The 18472-nt window shown below is 44.9% G+C and overlaps 1 protein-coding gene and 1 pseudogene across 1 annotated transcript in view; one reads left to right on the plus strand and one right to left on the minus strand.

Moving 5' to 3' along the window:
- NDUFS4 (NADH:ubiquinone oxidoreductase subunit S4) overlaps window positions 1-18472 on the plus strand; it is a 333599-nt gene that overhangs the window by 23138 nt on the left and 291989 nt on the right. The gene's annotated exons all lie outside the window — the stretch shown is intronic.
- LOC147726521 (mitochondrial import inner membrane translocase subunit Tim8 A-like) lies at window positions 12101-12494 on the minus strand (annotated as a pseudogene).

Genomic DNA, 18472 nt, shown 5'->3' on the forward strand with positions numbered 1-18472 from the left:
CGGGAGGAGCACCGGACCCCTCTGCACCTACAGCTGCAGCAGAGGAATGAGAGCGGGGCAGCGGGCACCAGGACGAAAGCGGGAGAAGCACCGGACCCTTTGGTCCCGACGGCAGCAAAGGCAGCACCGGGTCACGACGACGCACCCCCCCCCCCCCCTCCCCCGCACACCGCAGCAGAGGAGGGCGAGCGGTCTGGAGAGCCGGGAGGGACGTTGGTCGCAGGTTGCTGGCTCACACGGCGGGGGTCACAAGATCTCGAAGCGGAGCCGGGAGAGCTAACACAGCTCAAAGTCAAAAAGAGCGAGCGAGGAACGGTAGGGGCGGCGGAACACCGAAGACTGCCCCCATTGACATCGGTATATTGCTGGGATGCCTTTTTATAATCAGACACACACATCTACGAAGAGGAAGGAAGCCAATCATGGATTTATGTAATGCTTCTGTATAACTCTGCTGGCAATATTGACTGAATCACAAAAACTCAGGTATTTACTTCTCCCACCCGCCGGCTCTCTTTTTGAAAAACCTAACTCTTTTGAAAAAATTCTTCTCCTTTGTACAAAATGGCTGGGGCCATAAAACTGTAACAATAAATCCCCCCATACCTCTGTCGTCCACGTGGCCCTTCAGCTCAACTCCCCCACATAGAGATAAGATTCCTCCCAGCTAGACTTGAGCTCTGTTTGCTTAAACAGAAAGTGGAATCTCTTCCCCTGTGCTCAGAGCAATAGCAGCAAACAGAGGACTATTCTCTCTTTCTCCCAGCCTGCTTAGCAACAAACAAAGGACTACTAGCCTGATCTGAACTATTTGGCGGCCATTTTAGTCTAGTCTCTAGTTTTTATTGGATTATAGTATTTTAGACTAGTAGAACAGAAGGCCGGCCTATGCCTGTATTATTATACTCTTACTTATAGTTTTATCATTTGTTTAGGTCAGATTACTACCTCATATATGAAAGAATGCCTACCTATTACTGTATTTTTGCAATATTGCTCTCCTAGCCTTTTCTGAATTTTTGTACTACACAGACTGCTACCTCATATAGGAAAGAGTGTTTGCCATCACTGCATTAGTACACTCTAGCTTTACTCTAAACATTTGTATTGCTCAGATTACTACCTTAAATATGACAGAGTGTTTACATACCATTGTAGTACTATACCTATATCGGTATTTTGAACACCTGTATGCACAGATTATTACCTCGTATATTAGGAGTCCTCACTAGTGCCACTTTTACTTGTATTTTGAACATTTGTAAATGCACAGATTGCTACCTCACACTATTTGAGTTGACAACCAGTGTCACCCTCGATTTTTGGAATTTTGACTCCTGTAAATTGTGTATCTGGATCCTTCCTCTAAATTCTATCAATATTATCAACTATAGTGCATTAGTGCACTCTCCCATTGTACCCTACCCTTATATATTATCAGTATTATGCCTATTCTTACACCTTGTACCTCACAATTTACCGTATGTATTTGCCCTACTGCTCACTCTCATATCCTGGATAGGCTGGTTGATTACTAGTGTCACTTTGTAATTTATAACTTATTACTGTGTATCCTACTGTATGCACCTGTTTTTCTGCACACATGTCTTTCTGCACATTGGTACCACTATAGTCCACTACTGCATCCTCCCATACCCACCTAATCCTGCAACGCAACATGGACCCCATCGGCAAACACACATACAAAATCATCTACCCACCATCACTCACCAAAAAAGCCGCCAAACGCTTTAAACACAACTTCCTTAGGTCACACTCGGAAACGCCCTTTGCTGACACCTACTTCTCACCGGTTAATGGATCCCTGAACACCGATATCATCTTCCACACCACACGCAGAGCTCAATGGAGAAAAGCGTTCTTCACCCTACTCACCGTCTCCTCCACTAGAAAATCCGCACACAGCCAAACTCTCTCCATCTCCCCATCCCAGGTCTTTCCAGGCAGAGCCACCATCACTATTTACAATAACGGGATTGTCCTATCACAATCCACAGACAGGAACCTGGAACTGCTAGACAACATGTTCCCCACCTTCAAAGAACACCTCTCCAATTCACGGACAAACACGCATATCTCCCCCAATCCCACCAACCATGACCTCTCAACTACATACTTTTCAATCAGGGACACACCTACCACCCCTCACCTCCCATCCCCTACCCACAACCCCACTATCCCAACTCAGCACCCCATCACAGACATAGATCGCTCCCCCTCATACACCGCTCTTCCCCCCCGCCCCCTCTACCAACCTGCGGACCTCCACACATACCCTCAACACGCTTATCACACCTACAGCGGGCATTAACACCCCGCTCGTCGCTGACAGCACAGTCCCCACCCATAACACTCCCAACTTAGTCCAGCACCAGAATAACACGCATTCCGACAATTCCCCCCCCTTTATCCCCCCCCCATTCTCAGTCCTCATTACCCTCTAATCAACTTCGCAGAACGTACTCCCTCTCCTAATTTAACGCCCCCTCCCCTCAACAGGACCATCTCCAATCCCACTTCCCCTCCTACTCTCAGCCCCTACTATCCTCCTTACACCCCCACCACGGCTACCAGTCTCCCAGCCTACACGTTGTCCCCCCCGCCTACCGCCAATGCCCCCACCCATAACACCAACTTCCTCCCTACCTCATCCACTCCCCTCCCGTCCAGAACCTCTCGTCTCCCTAACCCCATCCCGCGCTCCAACACAACGCAGACCTGCCCGAACACCAGCCCTCCCTCCCACCTGCACACGAATTCCCTGGCCAGCCACTCACCCCTGACTGCCACTCCCACCCCCACCACCTACCCTACGATGGAATACATCACGGCCACCCTCACTCAGATCAAAGAAGACATTCACGTCATCAAAGAACTACTCTCCACACGCCCCATACACCGTCCACCCACCTCCACCCCCCCTCCCAACCTGTCTCCTACTCCGCCGGCGGACCCCCACCCTCATCACGCCCCACACCAGGCGTCAATCCCTGCTCATAGGCGCAGCAACTGCCCTCGTCCCCAGCATCGCCCCTGCAACGCCTCACACATCCACACCTCCCCGCCAAACTTGTCCCCCACCCCTCAGACTAACTCTCGCACTCAGCTATCCCCCAATCTGACATCAATCCCAGCTCTTAATCGCAACAACCGCCCTCGCCGCACCCACAACTCTTCTTCTGACCTCGACACACTCACCCTTCTCCGCTCCTATGACCCAGCCCCCCAAACTCACACAAGCACCCCACACCGCAACATTCCCACGATACACCCAAATCCCCTTAGACCACCCACACTAAACAGCAGATCCTCCATCCCCAATAACCTTAGAAAAGTCCCTCTCTCGCTAGAACAATCTAACACCCTCTACACACCCCGTCTCAAATGCGCTCTTCTCAACTGCAGATCGGCCACGAAACACTCAGCAGCCATTGCTGAACTCCTCTTATCGCAGGACCTTGACCTAATCATCCTGACTGAAACGTGGCTAACTGAATCCTCGACACCCATAATGGACATTCTGGTTCCTCCCAACTACCACATTATCAGGCTCGATAGAACAGGCCAAATAGGTGGCGGAATCGCATGCAACAAGAACAACCTCTCTGTTCAGAAAGTCAATTCCACATCCCTACCATCCCCAACATCCTGGGAATACATCTGCCTCGACATTATTAGTGAGGGCAAACCGATATGCTCTCTGCACAGCATTTACCACCCACCCAGGGACAACCTCACCTTCTCCCAACAAATCATGGATATGATCTCAACCAATTCCGGACGCCAGCTCACCCAAATATACCCTGGTGACTTCAACCTCCACTGGAATGACCGCAACGACGCGGTGGTAAATAGTCTCAAAAATTTCCTCGATGCCCTGAACCTCACCCAAATATGCAACAGCCCGACCCACGAGAAAGGCTCTACCATCGACCTGATCATCTCCAAAGAGCACTCTATCCAACTCGAATCCATCCAACCCTGTGACTGGTCAGATCATCATATTATCACATTCTTTATCAACGAAAAAGTCAAAGTCAACCCGGTGCAACTCTCCAAGCCCAAAGTCTGGAAAAGAGACTCGAAAAAGCTCAACCCTGGCTCTCTGCCCCCTAACAGCTGCAATCTCCTACTCCCTCCTGCAGGCGCCTCGGACGTCCAAACTCTGACTGACCACTATCTCAACACTATGACCTCTATAATTAATGAGGCTGCACCTATGCAACTAAAAAGAGTCTCTACTAAAATCTCCAAACCATGGTACGACGGGAGTCTCAACGAAGATAGAAGAGACATGCGAATGGCAGAACGGACCTGGAGATCAGCCCCCTCTGCAATGCACCTAAAAGATTTGAAGAAGAAGAGAAACGCCTACTTCAGGAAAATAAAACGCTCAAAATCGGACTTCTTCCGCCTCCAACTTAACCAAGCAAAGAACCGCCCGAGAAAACTGTTTGAGCTAATCAAATCGCAATCCAAGGAGCAACCACAACCACTCAACACTGGGCGTGAGGCACCCTCATGTGAAGACTTCGCTGCTTTCTTTATCCAAAAAACTGACAAAATAAAAAGCGATCTCCTCATTGACGCAAGCCTCTACTCCAAACCCAAATGCCCAGCACCCGCTGAACCAAAAAACAATGCTACATGGTCAACCTTTGACACATATTCGGAAGAAGAAATTGGCAAATTACTCAGCACCCTGAAACCATTCAATCACCTCACGACCCCCTCCCTGCCTTCGCAGTAAAAGACTTTACCCCTCTGCTTCTCCCTCTCTGGACTAAAATCATCAACAGCTCTCTCCAACTAGGAAGCATACCTGACTCCCTCAAAGTTGGTCAGGTCACACCTCTACTAAAGAAACCAACAGCCGACCCCTCTGATCTCAACAACTACCGTCCCATCACCAATATCCCCACTCTCGCCAAACTGCTGGAAAAATGCGCACAACTACAATTGACTAAACACATTGAGCAATTCGATCTCCTCAACCCTCACCAGTCAGGCTTCCGAGCAGGACACAGCACAGAAACTGCTATGACTCACATAATTGACGACGCACTTCAAATGCTAGACCAAAATGACACCTGCCTCCTCATCCTTCTTGATCTCTCCTCCGCATTCGACACCGTTAAACATGAGAATCTACTAGAACTACTAAACACAAGAATGGGCTTATCTGGAACTGTCCTCAAATGGTTCACTTCCTTTCTCCGCAACAGGTCGCAGAAATTCAAGAGCAACAACCTGATGTCCACGCCAGTACCTGTAACGCTAGGCGTCCCCCAAGGATCCTCTCTATCCCCAACTTTGTTCAACCTAGTCATGGAACCTCTCACCACCTTGCTACAAGCATCCAATGTACACTTTCACATGTATGCCGATGACACCCAACTTTACCTCAAACTGCAATCACCCAATGACATCCTGCTCCTGAACTCAACGATCAGATGCACCCAATCCTGGCTTGCCGACAATCACCTCAAACTCCATGCCCTGAAAACAGAGTTCCTTCTGATCTCGCCTCCAGCGAAGATATCCACCACTCAACATTGGCTTAAACTCCTAACCGCACTCAATGTCCAACCCACCATCGTGGACTCAGCAAAATCTTTAGGCATAACACTCGACACCAATCTCAACATGCAGCAACATATCAGCAAAGCAACAAAGGGAGCGAACTTCCAGATCAATACTCTGAGGAAACTTAAACCCTACCTCCCAGCCAAAGACTTCCAAACTGCGGTGCAAGCACTAGTCATCCCACGAATTGAATACGGCAGCACCGCCCTCTGCGGACTCCCACTAACTACAACCGCACCACTAAAAGCATCTCTAAATGCTGCAGCGAGACTCATCACTGGGTCAAAAAAGCACTCCCACATTACCCCTGACTTGAAATCCCTGAATTGGTTGCCGTTTGAAGCCAGAATACATCTGAAAATCGCCTGCATGACACACAAGGCGGTACACCTAAACTCACCCGGCTACCTTGCTCAGAAATTGACAATCTCTGGGGGAATCAGAAACACGAGAGGCGCAAACAATCTTCTGCTGAAACCTCGAAGATTCCGGAAGGAAAAAACATACAAGCGCTCTTTCTCAGGAATGGCGCCTAGGATTTGGAACTCACTCCCTCCCGAAACCAGGCTTATCTCCTCCACTACACTCTTCAAAAAAGAAGTAAAAGCTATCCTCATGGCTAAATTCACTTGTACTACTATCTCGAACCCTATTAACACCCTGCAATGATCTGTATTACTTGCTTGACCCCCTTATCTATTTGTACGAGTTGTCTTATCACCCACTTGATTGCTTTGCAGTCACCCATTTGTATTATTTGTACTGTATGATCTACTGATTTACTTATTTGACTTTGTTCCCTCATTTACCCTTCTGTACTGTGTGAACTATTGATTTACCTATTTGACTTTGTTCCCTCATGTACCCGTCTATGTAAAGCGCTCTGATATCTGCGAAGATCTTGTTCGCGCTTTATAAAACTCTGAAAATAAATAAATAAAATAAAATAATTAAAACTAGTGCTGGAACGATGTGATTAAAATATTTAAATCGAATGCGTGAATATATTCAGGACTGCCTTCAGAGGAATGAGTTGGACTCTGGAGAGGCCAGTCTTGAGAGATGACAGTGGGAGTGAGAGATTGGTTAGCAAGATATTTAGTAACAAGTAAACAGACACCATGAACAATCTCCAGAGGGGTACGATGAGTAGGAGAAGAGAATTGGAGGGAAAATGAAGAGATAATGTAGGGTGATAATAGGAGAATGGTGCCAGGGATTGTGGAAACAGCTGAACAGACAATTGAAAACCTGAGGAGAAAAACATTTTGAAAAAGAGGTGGAGACTGTAGAAGAGGTGTTCTTGGCTTGGAAGCAGCCTGCTGTTAATTTGATTTGATAGTTTATATAGCGCTCGATTGCCTGGGGGCGTCTTGGCGCTGCTTACAGACGAGTTCTAAAACTGGATTAATTTACAGAGTAGCTAGTTTTTGAAAACCCAGGTTTTTAGTGCGTTCCAGAAAAGCAGGAAGTTTGAGCATTCCCTGAGCTCCAACGGGACAGAGTTCCAAAGGATGCATTATACCCATCGGGTCCTGGGGCCTTACCAGTTTTAATTTTTAATGGCCAGTTTGAGTTCATCCATCGTGATTAATCCATTAATGGAGTCCTTCTCATGGTCACTTAGTGAGTTTAATGCTGCTTTTTCTAAGTATTTTGGGGTTTTATGTGATTTTATTTTGGTAGTGGGACTATATAACTTCTCGTAAAACTCTTTAAAAGTGTCTAAATTTTTTGGGGGGTTTGTCTGGACTGTTCCTTTACTATCCCTGATACCTTTGATCGCATATTTCTGGGCTTTGGATTTTAAATAAGAAGCCAGAGATTTCCCGGCTTTGACAAAGACTTTTTTGTTTGTTTACCCAGATACCCGCTCTCGTGCTAATAATTTTGTTATATTCTTATTTTTTATTATGGATTTCTGTTAGAGTCCCAGGATCGTTAGTACTAATGTATTTTTTCTAGTCTTAAAATATCCTCCTCCTGGTTTTTGTAATTTTGAATTAGCCTCCTTATTCATCTTAGTTCTAAGTTTTATAATCACACCTCTCACAGTCGCTTTTAGGGCCTCCCATCTGTAAAGATGAGAGGTGTCATTCACTTTGTTGTCAACCAGAAAGTTAATGATGGAGTCTTCAATAATTTTTTGTGATCCAGTGAGACTAAGACCTCATCATTAAATCTCCAGAGAGATTCTTTGGAATGTGAGAATGTGTCAGTAAGCGTCAATGTAATAGAGGAATCGTCGGAGACCACTATCGGTTCAATGGTTGATTGGTCGACCCTGCATATATCATTCCCTGAAACCAAAAAGAAATCTATCCGTGAGTATGAGTTATGGGTAAACGAGTAAATAGTGTAGTCCCTCTACGTGGGGTTTTGCAACCTCCAGGCATCTAGCATATTGAATCTTTTGCATAAGTGTATCAGTGCCTTGTGTGATTTATTAACTTTAAATTTACAGGAGGAGTTCCTATAAAGACAAGGGTCCAAAGGTAAGTTAAAATCTCCCGCGATTATGGAGGGAGCAGAGTCCAGGATCGTTAGAATGTTATTTTCTAGGTCTTACCAGAATAAGCTGTCGTCGTTAGTCGGGCATAGATGTTGGTTACAAAGAGGCCTACGTTTTCACTCTGTATTTTAGCGGTAATCCACCTCCCTTGCTTGTCTGTTGAGTATGAAATTAATTCTAACCTAGATCTTTGTTATCATAGTTATTACTCCATTCTTCTTCTCTACTGTGCCTGAACAAAGAACTTCTGTATAGAGGCTGCCTTTCAAAGAGTCCGCAAATCTATTATCCAACTTTGTCTCCTGTAGGAGAATGATGTCAGCTCTCTGCTTGTCAATGTATTTCATAATTTTCCTCCTTTTTACTGGGCGATTCAAGCCGTTGACATTTAGAGAGACAATTTTAATCTGCTTAAGTAGTGAGCTCAATATTGTGCCTGTTGTGTTGGTATTGTGGATCGTAGAAGACCAACTCCGTGAGTAACATGTATATGTGATCCCTGTAAAAAATATTTTGTAAGGCATAATATTCTTATTGTACTTTGGCTACTGAGCGCAAGAAAGCAGGAGGAAAAAGGAGAAAAAGACAGGAAAAAGAAGAGACAAAAAGAAAGAAGCAACGAAAAATAACATCAGGAGGGACATCTCTTATAAAGTGTCTAAGTCTGGCTTAACATGTAGGAACATTCTCATTAAACCTATCAAGAACCCCATCAACCAGAATCACCCCCCAAGTGCATAGAATATGACGTGGCGATTGCAGGAAAATGTCAACTCCCTCCCAGAACAGGTGGAAATGTATGTTTTGTCAAAACCCTATTTATATTTAACATTATTTTATTTATTTATTTAAAGAGTTTTGTATAGGGCTAACTTGACCCTTGGGTATCGGAGTGCTTCACAATCACATGAGGTATTCTAGAATTACATCTTGTATAGCATTGTGAATCATAGTGATATGAGGTAGGTACATTCAATGGCAATAGAGCATTAACATAAGAAAATACAGTGACATGAGGTAGCTTTAGGATGCATTTGATATTAAAACGTGCTAGGGCTTCCAGTACATGATAGTTCTGAAAATGTTTTTTTTCTCGAGAGTTCAACAAGTCAGTATTAGAATATTGCTGACGTAGGTTATTCCATCTATAACTGGAGACCTACTTTATACAGCATAGTTATCCTGTTTAGGAACTAACTGTGTCATGGAGCTATTGATGAGCGGTCTTGTCTGTGGAAGGAACTTGCTCATCAGGAAGATCTTAACTTCCCTCCTTAATGTTACTGTGTTTGGGATTTTCCTAATGATTGGAGGGAGTGAGTTCCATATTCTGGGGGCTGCACCTGAGAAAGCTCTATCATATGTTTTCTTCTTCATGAAGGTGGGTGGTCTCAGCAGCAGCTCCTTGGCACTCCTGGCTGGTCTGCTTCCTCCTGATCACTCATTTTCTGGGCCAGGTACCTTGGTGTTTTGTAGTGGATCGCTTTGTGGGTAATACATGCTAGTTTAAGTTGGATTCTGGCTTCGTACGGTAGCCAGTTTAACACTTTCAAGTGTGGAGAGATATGGTCGAATTTCCTTGATCTGGGTATGATTCTTGCAGCTGCATTGGTAGTCCGTTTTATGTACTGGTACAGAAGCTGTCATTCTCTCTCCGCAATCACTCGAAGACAAGCAGATTATAAGAATGGCATAAGGAAAGGAGGCATAAGGAAATGCATAACACAAAAATTTACCACATCTAGCCGAACAAAACAGTTATGACGGAATACTGATACCTTTTTCTCTGTGCCTGACGTTAAGATGGAGGAAAGTGGCATTATGACTGCATTCACTAGAAGATATCACTAAGCTCCATTATAGCAGTTATTAGAGGAGAAGCAGATCACAATAGTGACATAAGGAAAAGGAGGCATAAGTAAATGTATAATGCATTAATTTACATATATAGCCGTGTTAAGGTTCTAAACAGTTATGACACAATACTGATATCTTTTTCTCTGTGCCTGCTCTTAAGATGGAGGAAAGTTGCAATACTGCCAGCAATACTGCCAGCAATCTATTGGTAATCAATCAGTAATCTGACTGTATCAGTATCCTGACTTCACTCCATTGCGTTCTGACTGCAAATAACTTGGAAAACTATCAGCTAACTATCTTCCTGCATGCCACTACCCAGGGGAAGCCCGCAGCACATTTCATCTGGCTTATCTCCAAAGGCCATCAGTCAACCAATTTATAACTTGGCACGCGCAAGTGCCACACGACCTGCACGATCACTTGTACTTAAAGACTCGAAGTACAAAGGAAGTAAGGACCTGTACAAACATGGCAGAGAAAGACTCTAAGGCGAACCTGAAAAAAAGAGTGAAATCTGACCCGCCATCACCAGACTCCCCATTCAAACCCAAGCAAGACATCAACACGACCATGGAGACCATCTTAGTAAAACTAGCGGAAGTACACTAAATTGCTAAGTCTACTAAAGATGAGATATCCGCAATTCGCACAGACATGAGAGAGGCGAGTAATAAAATTACTGAAGCTGAAAATAGAATCAATCAGCTGGAAGATGATATGGTGACAACAACAAAAATGGTTTCGAGCCTAAATCAAAAGTCCGAATCTTTTAACAAGCAAATTGCAGAATTGATGGACAGAAATAGAAGGGGGAATCTCCGCATCTTTGAAATTCCTCAAGAAAGTGAAGATGAGGCGGGCTCCTGCATTGCATTTCTAGAGAAATGGTTGCCACTAATGACAAAATAAAATTTGACAAGCCACTGGAATTTGACAAGGCCCACAGAGTCCCAATGAGAAGAAACCCTACTCCGTTTCAACCCAGACCAATTGTTTGCAAACCGCTACGATACCAGCACGTGGAGGTAATATTAGCTTTTATGAGGAAGCAAAATTATCTGCTTTGGAACTCAAACAAAATCTTTATCTCACAGGATTACTCGAAAGCAACTGTTGAAACAAGGAAGAGCTTCCCAGCGCTACGTCCAAGAATGAAAAGTTTAGGCTTCCAATAGTCTTTTGCAGGCCCACCTAGATACCGTGTTATAGCCCAAGGATCTGCTCATGTCTTCTGCTACGGCTCAACACTCAAAAGCTTCTTAGACCGTTTTGAATACCTCTCAACTGATGATGTCTCGATGGACACATCTAAGTTCCAAGAGCATGTTCAGAGGAACAATAGTGTGACCTGAGCGGAACCAGGGCCTGAGGCTTGATTTACGGTTGTATGATCTCTTGTATATTCTCTTGTTCCATACACCTTCATATGGTGGGGTCACATGGCTGCACTGTAATCGGTAAAGTTGGGTGACTAAAATAATTCTGTTATATCCTGTTATACCCTGTTATACAAGATTAGATTTTTTAATTAAAGGAAAGAAGGAATTTTTTTTTCAATCAACCGTATAAAGTCCAGTGGTAATGATTCTATTAAGAATGTTCATGAGTTGACCGCTTATCGTTTCTGCCGCTAAATGCAATATCCGTGGGGGACAGGGTCATTTGGTGACCCAGACTTATTTAGTTTGATCAACTTTAGGACTTGATCCGAATCAAAGAGGGAGAAGGATTCCAATATTGTTGACGTCTCTGAGGTAGCGTTAGTTGCGTCCAGAGATCTGTCATGATTTCTGTTTGTTGCGTGTTAAAGATTCCGGCAACCTTACCCTAAAATTGTTTTGCCAGTGAGTTGCAAAACTCCGGTCTACCGTCCTGCTCTTTAAGGGTGGGTAATTTAGCTAGACTTTTGACTGTGTGAAATAGTTCTCTACATATATTTTAGATTGTAAAATTTTTGATGAGAAGTATTTGCTTTTTTTCTTCTAGGATTAGGTCTCAATTACCTATTTCAAGTTTGGCTTTTAAAATCACGGAACTACATTCACTTTAAAGGCTTTACGTGAAGAGAGAAAAATGCACATTGCAAGTGTAAAGAGGAAAGAGTGCAGCGGGCAGCACCATTCTGGCTTTTGTACAATAGCTGTCCTACTGCTGTCATACACAGTCCAGTTTCCCTTCACAAAAGAAGCAGGTGGAAGACTGGTCTCAGGAAGTCCATCTGTGTGTCCGTTTTCAGTCTGTTAAGCTCTCAGAGAATGCCATCTTAGATTTCTGTGTCTGCTCTAGTCGGTTCAAAATAAACTGACTGGTGTCTATGAATCGCTCCACACAGTTCACCAAGCATGCCTCCGCTTGGCTGTCTAGTTTTGGTCCTGGTTTTTCCATGCACTTGTCCAGCAAAGCTCGGTCATCTGATGCACCAGAAGCTGAAAACGCTGCTTTTGCGTCTCTACCTCGATAAAGCGCTGCAGCTGTGGGTCCACAGTGGCGCCACCCAGGGTGGAATCCATCCTTCGTGCCCAGCTCACCAAGGATTAGTTTTTTGTAGTCTCCTATAGATTTGGCGAATTCATTTTTGGCTGAAGGACCATACTACAACCTCAATTCTCGTTCCTTCTTACTTTATGTTTTTCAGTGTAACGAGGTTCTGAGGGGGATTTGAGCCGCCTAGATGAATGTTTTCAGGGGGCTAATGGTTCCAGCGCAGCACTAATCCATGAGAGTAGTTGTGCAATGCTTGATTGATCCCCTGGTTGATGTGCCTCATTGTGTTAGCAAGGGAAACTTGGAGATCCCAGGGATCTATTTTGCTTTAAGCCCGACTAGATGTAGCTAGGTGAGTCAGATAAGGTCATGGGAAGTAAGTGTGGGATAGTAACCGAAAATATTACATCTCTGTGATCTAACAAGAATACTGGTAGCGTTGGTAAGACTTATAGTAGAGTGTTGTTGTATGTCCATCTATATGTATGTATAAGATTTCTTACCCTTTGCTCCAACTCAAGGTTAGCCAAAATGTCAGTTAAGGAGGTCATATCGCCATCGTCCGCTAGCTCAAGATAAAAGCTAACATTTCCTAAAATGGTATAGTCTGCAGATTCTGTGCTGGACTCTATAAAAGGGCTTATACTTTCTAAAAAAATAGAAGTTCTCGACCCTGGAGCACGACATTTGTTATGTTCAATTTGAAACATGAGCATTTCTGATTCTCAGATTTCATCAACCTTAACCCTAAAACTGGCAGATAGTCCCTGTAGATAATGCCTACTCCCTCCCCCCTTTTGTTTTCCCTATCCCATCTTCTTTAAGAATAGAATAGCTGATAGGTTCCGACGCTAAATCCACCAAAGTCTCTGTGATAAAGACTATACCCAAGTTATGTTCTGCAGAGATCTTCGCAAACTTGAGCTTATACTTTATTAGTGAGTGCATGTTTATCAACGCGCATTTAAAAAAGAGAGGGATTGGTTTTAGGCAGAATATTCTGAAGCAATGTAGTGATGTTAGCAGTGGGAGCTTGCTGAAATGAGAGATGTTAATGGTTTTGGATCCAGGCTATTGCTTTTTAACATCTATGATTTGTGCAGCATATGGTCAATAAGTGGTATTGAAGAGTGTAAAGCATGTTGGATTTTTTATTGCCCACGCTACTTTCTTTAGGTGATATGTGGTTTAGTTTTTATTCTGAAATATGCAAAGCACATTGAATCCTTTATTTGGCATTGTTTTCTGAGCACTGCTTCAACTTGACATATAAATGTGCAGGAATATTTTCGTGACAGAACATGAGCAACATCTCAAAATTCAAGGGATTGTCTTCTGTGTCATCTACACAGTCTAGCAAACCACTTTTAAGTGAACCGTTTCTCTGGATGAAGGACGGAGACTAGTGCTTCTGAAAGCCAGGCAGTCACCAAAGAGTGCTTTTCCTAAATTTTTAGATCTCTGTATCACGGATTAGAACCAATCACATTCCTTTACTGGAAAAGGCTGATATCTTGGGAAGGTGGGTGGACGGGCAGGCCTCATACCCTCCAATAGGTACTCGAGCTCGGCGGTGAAGGGTAGGTCGATCTGCGCGGACACAGGAGGAACGAGCTTTAACCTTGGGCTCTCCCTGATGTCTAATCCCGCCGACCCCTCATGTGGCATGTAGTCCTCAACCTTTAGGCATAGGAGTACCCACAGAGGTAAACATAAGACATACATGACACTAGCATGTTTTGACACTGCACATTTACACGGTCCTGATGAATCGCGGGTGACTATACCCATAGCGTGAAACATGTCGACCTTCATCACCTTTAGCCTCATCTAGGGTCACCTGACCTAACTTGTTGACTCATAGTGAGCCTAACCCCTCCTTTTAACTGCAGCCAGGGGACCCCCTGAATAAATTGAATTCCGGTACCCCTTGCTACATTTTAATACCCCACACACCACCACACCTAGCCCGGTCCACACACCCCCACCTCACCATAAGGCAGTTGGAAAAAGATCTCCGCCAAAGAGCCCCTCTTTGAGGTGAGCCCGTCGGGGATTGCACCGCCTCCCCGACGAGGAGCAACTGCCGATGATGAAGCATGACATCCTTCGGGGTGTGTGAGGCCATTATATCCAACAAAATGGATGCCCCAGGATGTTACTCTAACATCTGTGGTCATGCCAGCTAGACACTTCCCCCATTTCCCATAGGAACAGTACAGCGACCTCTTTTGTTTCCTCACTGCTTCAACTTGACATATAAATGTGCAGGAATATTTTCGTGACAGAACATGAGCAACATCTCAAAATTCAAGGGATTGTCTTCTGTGTCATCTACACAGTCTAGCAAACCACTTTTAAGTGAACCGTTTCTCTGGATGAAGGACGGAGACTAGTGCTTCTGAAAGCCAGGCAGTCACCAAAGAGTGCTTTTCCTAAATTTTTATATCTCTGTATCACGGATTAGAACCAATCACATTCCTTTACTGGAAAAGGCTGATATCTTGGGAAGGTGGGTGGACGGGCAGGCCTCATACCCTCCAATAGGTACATTTAGTGCATTAAGCAGGAGAGTTTCTAGCAATATCAATTGTGTTCTTAGCTGTGTAAATGAAACACCTCCGCCCTTTTGAATTTAACAGCAGAATAAAACAAGCAACTGGCAATTTCAAAAGGAGAGACCGAGTTTGCTTGCAGTTCTAATGTTGGAGGAAGGGAATGTGTTTGTGAATCGAATGCGAGTTTTCTCACTATTACACTAAAATGATTTGCATTTGAGAGAGCTGCAACTGGTTATCCAATACAAGTGAGATAGCAAGCTATTTGAATCCACTTTAATAGAGAAAGTTCTATTGATCTGAATGAGAGCGATTGCTCACTTTTAGAAGAGGCACCTAGTTTTCAGAATGAGACACTGCTAGAAGCTATAAACCGCTGTCAACCCAAATGACATACAACTGGAATTTGAGGTCCTAGGCATCTGACACTTGGCTGAAGACACATCATTATACCTTGCTATAGGTTAGAGAGAGCACGTAATCAGATTAAACGCATTTTGTCAATTGCAAAAATGGAGAGGCACTTTACAGCCAAAATGAGAGTTAAGGTGACTGGGGGAAATTGCAGATGGCACGGTAGACTGCAATGAAAATGAAACTGCTAGGAATTACAGTAAGAGAAATAATCAATGACGGTGAGAGACTGTTGAGCAATAGAGGGCCGTATATTGAAATAACAGGATGCAGGAACTGTGTCAAAGCAGTGGTTCAATATAATGTGTATAGCAGAGGTTTGGTTGAAGTCTTTAATCATCCATTGGTAGTGGTGACCCATTTTGGTTGAGTAGATGCTTTCTGTCTCGAGCAGTAACAAGAATTGCAGGAGCAATTTGCACAAACATGATGTGTGAAATAATGTTGTTCTTTATTTTGGGAGCTCGTAGATGGACATGACTTGTTTCTGAGGTTTTTCTCTTACGCAATTCTTCATCTACAGTCCTTGTAGTGATGACCTAGTTTCCTATGACTCATTGATCTATACAGATTTTCAGTTGTTCTTGCAAATGGGGGTACCTCTGTATGTGATGCTATACCTCTTTGAGATGATACAGACTCAAAATGGGGATTGTTTATTTTGCATGGCAATTATCTGGTTGAATTTCAAGGAGTGTTCTGATGAGTGTGTAGAAGCATGCTTATTATCAGTATTATTTTATACTCCAACAGCATTGCAGACTTCCATCTGAAAATGAATCTAAGTGTGCAAGGCCTGAATGTGTTTATCTGGACATTCTGTGAACGATTGAATAGATAGGAGGAGGGACATTGGAAAAGTGTTTTGAGAATTAAGGCATCCATCTCATTGAAGGTCCACTAGACTAGTCCTAGACGAGCTAAAGAGCAAGGCTGATTCCAACTTACCTCAAGTCTTGGTGCTCCTTGACTTTCCGCTGCGTATGACACGGTCGATCATTCCATCCTTCTCGGCCGTGTCAGCGCAGCGGGCGTTCGGGGCACTGCCCTCTCTTGGCTCGCCTCTTTTTTCAAAGGGCGGACTCAGGCGGTCCATCTCTCCGGTTTTTCTGCCTCTACCCGCCTGGTCCCTTGTGGGGTCCCCCAAGTTTCTTCCCTGTCCCCTCTTCTTTTTAATCTTTATATCCACCCCCTTATTCTTTCCCTTCTAGACATGGGGGTCTCCGTATATAATTATGCGGATGACCTCCAGCTTGTATTTGATCTTTCCTCTTCTGATTCATTGCCGAAATTTCATTCTACCCTTGTTTTCATTTCCGAGTGGATGAACCACAATCACCTTAAACTAAATCCAGACAAGACGGAGCTGGTCCTGACAGGCGCTACCATCAGCCCTTGGTCCGCCGCCTTTTGGCCTTCCATCTTCGGCCCCATCCCCCCCCCCCCCCCCCCCCCCCCCCCCCCAGTACCGGCGACCTCAGTAAGGACCTTGGGCATTAAAGTCAGTCAGGACCTCTCCATGCATGCCCAGATTAGTTCAGTTGTCTCCTCCTGCTTCCTATCCCTCCGGATCATTCGGAAAGTTTCCCGTTTTTTTTCTCCTGACGCTCTTAAACTTATTATTTTGGCCATGATTCTTTCCCGTCTTGTTTACGGGAATAGCCTCTACTTGGGCATCCCGGCCTACGAACTTCGCCGCCTACAAGCTATCCAGAATCAGGCCGCCCGCCTCTTTCACCATCTTCCCAAGTTTCACCATATCACTCCTTTTTTTTAAATCCCTTCACTGGCTCCCCATTTGCCAGAGATCCCTTTTTAAGATTGGATGCCTGGTCTTCATGGCCGTGCCCGCACTGCCCCGGTTTTCATTAATTACCTCATTAGCCTCTACACCCCAGCCGTACCCTCCGCTCCTCCATTCAGGTTCTTCTTAATATCCTTCGTTTACACAGGTCCAGAACTGGAGGCACTAGATTCTCTGTGCTAGCTCCTTGCTTTTGGAACAGTCTCCCGCTGTCCATCAGATCCATTCCAGTTTATTCACAATTCCGCAAGGCGCTCAAGACTTTCCTGTTCTCCCAAGCGTACTCCTGCTGATCTTCATCTTGGCAGCCCTCTGTGCTTCTCAGTCAAAACTCTAGCGCCAGGAAGCCGCTTGGTCACAGTGCGCTCTATCAAGTACTTTTAACTTCAACTTCAACAGTTATCAAGCGGCTGAAACATGAGCAGGCACAAACCCAATTGTTCACTCTACTCTGCACCAATGTACTCAGAACCACTAGACTCTACCACACTCATCTCTACACCCCTCCAGTCTACTCTGACACTCATCTCTACACCCCTCCACTTAGCTGTGCGTCACTCTTCTCATGCCACTCTGCTCTCTGCCACTCTACACTACGCCACTCTACACCGCTTTATGCTGTTCTACTCGGTACCATGCCACTCTACGCCATGCCACTCTACGCTATGCTTCTATATAACATGGCTAACAGACATTGGCAAAACCAATAGCTCTCCTGTAGGTGAAACCTATTGGCTTTGCCAGTGCTTGTTACTTTAGCCTCCCGTAGGTATTCTCTTACATGACCGAAACCTGGGGGCAATGGCCCATGTATAGGCCGTGGCTAAATTGTTGTCAATTCATTTATTTCATTTGGGGGAGGGGGGGGGACAGACTGTTTCTCTTGTCTTCTCTAGTGAAGTAGTGTGGCTCACTGGTTAGAGGCGGCAGACCCGAGAGCAGAGGACGGCCCGGGACCAGGGTTCGATTCCCGGCGCGGCAGGTTTCTGGACCAGGGTCAGCGGACTCGATAATTCTCTCGCCTCGGTGCCCACTCTGATCAGCGATCACACTCGGCAACTCTGGGCATTAGCTTGCCTCATCTTCACTAACGGCCCCACCAGACCGCTGGGGATGCCTGGTCTCACCCTGGAGATACCCATTAAGGGACCATCTCTCAGGGAAGCCAGGAAGGGTTTCGCAGCGGTCGAAGCGCCTTGGGACCCTATGGGTAAGTAGTGCGCTATATAAATG

The sequence above is a fragment of the Lissotriton vulgaris genome, chromosome 3_1 (assembly GCF_964263255.1).
Source record: "Lissotriton vulgaris chromosome 3_1, aLisVul1.2, whole genome shotgun sequence".
Taxonomy (NCBI): Eukaryota; Metazoa; Chordata; class Amphibia; order Caudata; family Salamandridae; genus Lissotriton; species Lissotriton vulgaris.